This window comes from Pavona decussata, unplaced genomic scaffold (genome assembly GCF_977016875.1).
Source record: "Pavona decussata unplaced genomic scaffold, jaPavDecu1.1 SCAFFOLD_201, whole genome shotgun sequence".
Lineage (NCBI taxonomy): Eukaryota > Metazoa > Cnidaria > Anthozoa > Scleractinia > Agariciidae > Pavona > Pavona decussata.
Genome location: NW_028145609.1, coordinates 585441 through 592500, shown reverse-complemented (window position 1 = coordinate 592500; position 7060 = coordinate 585441).

Sequence of the window (7060 nt, the reverse complement as noted above, 5' to 3'; positions counted from 1 at the left end):
TTGTTCTGAAAATGTGATGGCTCAGAACGGAACATTACGTCGAATAACCGGTAAATTTGAAGAACGGATAACTTCAAGGAATGAACATAAAAGTATGGTCTCTTTGCAGCTTATACACGACATGGAAAGTCCTTGACTGATATTTACGGCTTTTAGTCAGGAAAGTTTCCTTCGTGGGATACGTTGATATTGAGCTTCATAATAAAAATAAAAAGGTCTTCAACGTAGCATGAAATACCGTGTTAAAGATAAAAAATATTTTGATCAATACAGGTTACAAAATTGTGTCCTCGGTCAGTGGCCGTTTTGTGCTAATATGCTCAGTGATATAATACTCTGAGCTTGCACCATGTTTTTCATATCACTTTTCAATTCTTTAATACGATGAACGCGTCTAATAAGACACTTTTTCTTCAACTTCTTCAACAAACTGAATTACTACGTTAACGCGGGATGAAATGTATTTCGAAATTTTGTTTTTGTTTTTGAAATATAAAACATACCTAATTTCGGCGCACCTGTATCAGAAATTTATTTCGTACATTGTCTTCCTAAAAGACTTCTTTTTTACTTACTTTAACTCCTTTTAAAACAGAGCAGAAAATTCAGGGGGAAAAAGTCAAGAGATAAATGATCGTCTACGTTTCTCCGTTTGTGTTAATCTAAACTATTTATCTTCATTAATTTAGTGTTGAACCGAATATGCAGCTGAGTTTCACCTCTAAATTCACAACAAACTCAGCGCGAAAATCATCTTGAAGAAACTTTTCTTAACACAGTATCGAAATAATCATGATCCAGCTGCACAAACAACCCATCGTAGTGTTATTTATTTACATATAGAGTTATATGAAAAAAGTGAGACTTTTTGGGAGGCCGGAACATTTTCTCGTTTTGAACCGAGCGTTTTAAGATAGTGTTATCTGCTACATTCTTGCATTTTGTAGTTAATGTTTCTTTGTTGGGTCTACGAGGTTCATTAAGTTTAAACCGAAGTACTAGCGGTGCGAATCGTTGTAAGAATACAATTTGTCCAAAAAAATTAAGTTCAAAAGCCGAGTACAAATGTATTTTATATGGGCAGCTGTAAACTTCCAACTTTATGTTTGACGAGTTAGCTTGACACCAAGATTACTTTATACGCCTTTTATTCAAAGACACAATGGACACTATAAAACTGAACCGAAAATCCCTTCATGCTGTCTATAGAAGTACAAACTTTCTTGAAGGAAAGCGGAACAATTTTTTATTTTGTCCCTACTGTAACAACAAGCTAAAAAGTTTTCTTAATAAACTTCATGGCTTAAGGACTGAAATTTTTTCCATATTTACAACATGATAACAGCTAAAACTCTGGCGCATCCAAAATCAACCAAAAACTGTATATTTAGTGACTCCTTCTATTTAGCTCTTAAAGACAACCAACGATTAAATTGTGCCAAAATTTATTTCTAACCTTGTTGGGCATCAGTGCTGAATTGCAGCCAAGCTCCCCAAAGACAACAGAGGAATAGGAAATCAAGAATGGAGACGAAACAAACTGCCATACTCGAACAAGGACCAACTTGATCCCGAACAATAATTCACTGTGTGTAGTCTTGGTCAATACGAGACCAACAAGATATGGGTGGTTTCTTCAGCAAGAAACAGGTTTCATCTCAGATTAAGAATTAAAACCATGGATCGCTCTTATTGGCTGCAGAAAGGCGCTTGTATATATTGCCATATATTTTGTGATGCATTAACATTAAACGTCAAAATAAGTCTTAAACTGCGAAAAGGATTCCCGGGGAGCGCTTGCGTTTGAAATAAGAAACATAGTTAAAAACAGTATGGGGGCGACATCAATAATACAGGCAATTAACTGCTGTAGTGCAATTGAAAATGACGCGAGGAAAAAATAAATTGTGACAGCAGCTGACGATTGTGGTGCAAATTGACGAATTGCTTACCGTCAGTAAATTCATCCATATTTTCGAGAAACTGCATGAACGCTCCGATATAGAACCTATTTGCTCCTGCCTTAACCGACAGTATGCAGACATGTTTGAGGGTAAATAAATCAAATGTATTAAAAGCATATCATTCTGAGATACCAGGTGAAAGAATGGTGAAATACCTGTCTTCGTACACTTTGATATCCTTTTAACTTTCTGTTTGCACTAATTAAGAATTCCTTAAAGCCGACTATTAAGAGCAGGAATCCAGAAATTTCGCCTGGAGGTGTCCAAAATGAAAAAAATCGAAAATTCAAAGACTTTGTTAGGACATAGGTCTAGACGAAGTATTTCTAGAAAAAATACTTTGAGTTTGATTGGATTTTTATTTTAGGCGGACGGCGACAAAGTCGGTTTGAGAACAGCATTTCACTTGTATCCCATTAGTCTAAGAGAGTTCATCAGAAAGTTCCTGTGTGGCTTAGAAAATTTGGAGCTACGTACAGGAAAGTGCACTGTTGGTGTCAAGAAATGTTCAATGCCAAGCCGGGAAAAACGTAACTAAAACACAAATACGAAGGAACCAGACAACGATGATGCCATGGATACTGAGAGGCAAAAAGTGGATAACATTTTTATTGTCGGCCGTCTTTTAGTACCGAGGCCACTCAAGGAGTTTAAGGCCTGGGTCAAGGCCTTTAAGAGGAAAAATGGTTAATTCTAGATAACTTTAACAAATTCAATGGCACTGAACTGAAATTTGGAAGATAAAAAGATCTCATCATTCTGAAAATTTCTAAGCATAATAAGTAGTGCTATAGATCACGTGACATGTCACGTGATCATTTTTGTGAAAAAAAGCAAAGATTTGACAGGTAGGCGACGGTTTTAAGAGATAACATCAAACAAAAACGCGTTTCTAATAAAGATTAAATATCTCCATCGCTTCACGTTTGGAATGATCGTCCATTGTTCTCCAGAAAAAAATTATCAGGGCAAAGGTCATTTTTTAGTCCACAATTCAACCTTTGATCGTTAATTTCTCCAATTTAAAACCTTAAGGACAGTCATTCCAAACGTAGAAAGTTAAATATTTAAAATCTGCTTCAGAAACACTAATTCAGTTATCTTTATAAAGAAAATTCGCCGCCATATCGCCGATTTACGAAATTCTCATTTTTTGGTCACGTGATATGTCACGTGATCAAAATTATACGTTAAGGCAAAAGAAAACATCAAGTATAATATTCAGGGAAAATTTCATCCTGTTTTAGGCAGACAAACCGAAGATATAGGGGATCATTCATAATTTCTGAACACTCTTCAAACCCAGGCCTTAAACTGCTTGAGCCAGCAGAGGATGCAGGGATTAAAAACGAGAGATCAAGGAGCAGTTACTACAGATCAAAAGTTTGTCTTTCGTCAAAGTGGATTTTAATAAATTTTGGAACATATGAAAATGTTTCAATACAACTTTTAATCGGTTAAATTTAATTGTTAACAAACCAAAAATGCTAACGTACGCACAAGCGGAAGAACAAGCGAACGAATAACCGAATGATCAAACAGTCCATCGAGCGCTTACCGGTGAAAACGAACGAACGAACGAAAAACCGAATGAAGGAACTCAAGAAATCAGATGAACAGCTGAACGACCGAGCAGATAGAGAAAGACTTCTCCTTTCTCCATTGATCTAAGCCACAAGAATTCCTAAAGAGAAACCTTTTTTTTTAATTATTTTCTTCGAAAACCTTTTCTTGTTATATGTATGCAGTATAACAACAAAGGATGTAAAGGCAAAGTAACAATAACCAATAACATATAACTTATAACTAATATAACTTTTGTAGACCAGAGCACATTGATCGATATACAGTGTATACTTCATTTTAAGAGGGAATCCAGTGAAGGTGATTGATTATTGTGACTGTTCGAGTAGTACGTTAGCTTCAAGAGTAGTACGTGCTGAGATGTTTTTTTTTTTCCTGAACCGTTCAGGTTTTCCGCTGTTCCTACCAGTTTCTTTAAATTCCCGAGAAGATAGGAATCTTGCCAGCTTTGGTCTGTCTGGTGATGACCACGAAAACACGGAAACTAACTTATTACTAGCGCGAGCCGGCGAGGACCGTATTTTGCCCATATTCGTTTTCTATTTTCAGATTATTTAACAATTATTCACCGAAGTGGAGGTGAATAATTGTTTTAGTACATACAACACAAGTTAAGTAACTAGGTGGACCAAAAACTTGTTTTATTTCTAACAATATACCGAAAAAAGGTACGGAATTTTCAAATCTCGCGCGCCACGCGGTAAGCGATTTCCTATTGTACAAAGTTCCATCTCGCTTTCGTGCAGACAATTAAAATTGTTGGACACACTTGTTTAGTTCCTACAGTGTCATTTCCTCTATTCTTCTGTGAAATTCGTCTCGTTGTTAAAACCATGCTTAAAAATATTACGTTTCATTGTTTTCATTGTTATTTTAGTGCTCGGCAGTTTTCGTAAACAAAGGGTTGTATTTTCATTTTTCGGCTAAGAATATGTCAGGTTCAAAAAATTAAATAACTTACCATTTAATGCCGCTAACCAAACTTTGTTGTCATTTATTTATTTATTTATTTATTTATTTATTTATTTATTTATTTATTTATTTATTTATTTTTTACAGCCGCCTTGTTTAGCGAAATAATTTCCTCTCAAGTAATCAAGGCGAAACGGAAAGCCGTCTTGTTTCTCGTCGGCTGCTCGGAGTGAATAGTACTTGGCTAATCACCTTCGAGCTAGCCAATTCAGCGCGCGCGAAAGGTAATATTCACTTGTGCGGTATATACTTACATCAGTTATCAAACTTTGCCTATTGTTATGATTGACTTTTTATTAGACAAAAGGGCTTTAAAATTGTTTCTCATTTTAAACGACCCTTTAATTGTGTGCCGTTCGTGCTTCAATCGGATTTGTAGGTGATGACATTTTAACACTAAGGGGGTCTAGTGGCGGGAAATGTCACGTGGGACACCAAACGACATGAGTAGCTGCATTCTCTCACAGTCGCGCAGTAAATGGATTGTAAGCACGATTTTTGTTGCATAGTTGCGTCCTTTTTAAGACTGAAATTGCATCAGTTAAATTACCGTCAAGACATCGACAAACGTAAAACAACTCATTTCAACACAATTTGCGCTTTTGATTGAGGTTTCGTTCCTCGGTAATGATACACGTGCATAAGTCATGGAAGCAACTCTTCGAAGACGGTAAAAAGCGTGATGAAGTCGCACGCACATTGCTCATGCTCGTATTTATTTTACAAAACTTAGCCTCTTGTTTTCATAGCTGATCATTTAATTATTTCTAACTAAAAAATAGGAGTTTAGAACATAAGAATAAAACTCGCTTGGGTTTGTTGAAAGACGTATCTCATGAGCCGTTTTCTTCGCGCGCGCACATAAATTTTAGCAGAAAACACATTTTTTCAAATCGATGCTTGTTGGAAATTACATTGCCTGAACTTCTTTTTCGCTGGATAATTTGCTTAATGTTTAATAGTTTAATATCGTAATGTTTTTCAACAACACTAGTCGGCGAAACGTTAGCAATCAAAGTTGCCTTAATCGAGCTTTTTCTTTTTGTTGAGAGATTTATTTCTTGTCAATGATAGTGACGCGCATTTTCTCTCGTGCGCGTTCACTGGTGCACGTCCATATCTCTGTGAAGATCGTGTTGCCTGAACTCGAGAAATTGCTGAAAACAAGACTAATAATTAAATACATACTGGAGCTTGAGTCATAAGTAGCTCACGGAGTTAAAAGTAAATGAAACTCTCATTGCAAACGTTATATTGGTGATCAACAGACCGATTTTCTCACACCTTTTTCGATAGAATAATTTCATTTTTCTTTTGCTTCTGTGAGAGACCTAGCCTAGACAAAATAGTGGAATAAGTTATTCCATGATTGTACATGTTAATCTAATTTATTGAAATAAATCTTTGTATTGCTAATTAATCGCCACTAACATGTACATGATAGTTGCAAGACTTAAATAAAGACAACTGTTTTTGTAATGCGGCATTATGTGAGCAATCAAAGAAAGATGAACCACGGCTGATCTCAATGCAATCTGATGGAATTGAAACAGAATAGGGGCCCTTACTGGAATAAACAAGCTTGCGTGATAAGGGCGCTTATTAGGACAGGGACGCTTGTTAAAAAAAAAAAAAAATCATTCAAAGGGGCACCTTGTTGGATAGAGGCGCTTATTGGAAGGAGGTACCTATATTTCCAAGGAGGGTTGAACCCAAAAAGCTGTAATGTCGTCTCATTTTTTTAAATCGATCGGAATAAGCTTTTAATTGTGGAGAGTAAAGGAATAAAGGACAAATTGTACACGTTTTCTTTTTTTCACGATGGGTTTATTGAATTGTTGGCTATATGTTTCAGAAAAAAAAAGAAAGAAAATGCATAAGCAACATGGAAACTTTGATGAACAAATCCCATAACCACACAAGCAAGAAGCAAATTTAAAGTACCCAACAAAGGAAAAAGGAAAAATGAGCGTTGTTGTCCTCTCATTGTTAGACTTGTTTACAATTGGTTTTTTTACTTGACAACTGTGATATCACAAGTCATTTGATGTGGGCTTAAAATGGCTTTTTTTGGTTGGGGGGGGGGGGGGGGGGGGGGGGGGTGGTGGGAGGGGGTTATTTTAACAATCAATATTTACCTAAGGAGTAGCCAGACCAAGTGGCACACCATCAGACTTCTTAAATTGTCTCCTCTTGCGCAGTTTAAGAAGTCTTCGCTGCACTAATTTTAAAAAAATAACAACAGTTCAGACGCCGAACTTTTCATGAGCCGAACTTAACTTAAATTAAGGTCGGCCCAAATAGCGAAACTCCCGCCTTTTGATTCAGACGCCGAACTTAATTTACTTGAAGCAAATCATGCTCTCTAAGAGAGACAGCATCTGAAATACGTTATAATAATTTGTGCATTAGGTTCGGCTCATGAAAAAAGTTCGACGTCTGAACCGAAGCCGTTCCAAAGCCTAAATTCCCGGCTGAGCCAGGCTGAAGAACAGCTGAAATTGAAGTAGCCGTTCTCAATTGATTCAAACGCCGAACTT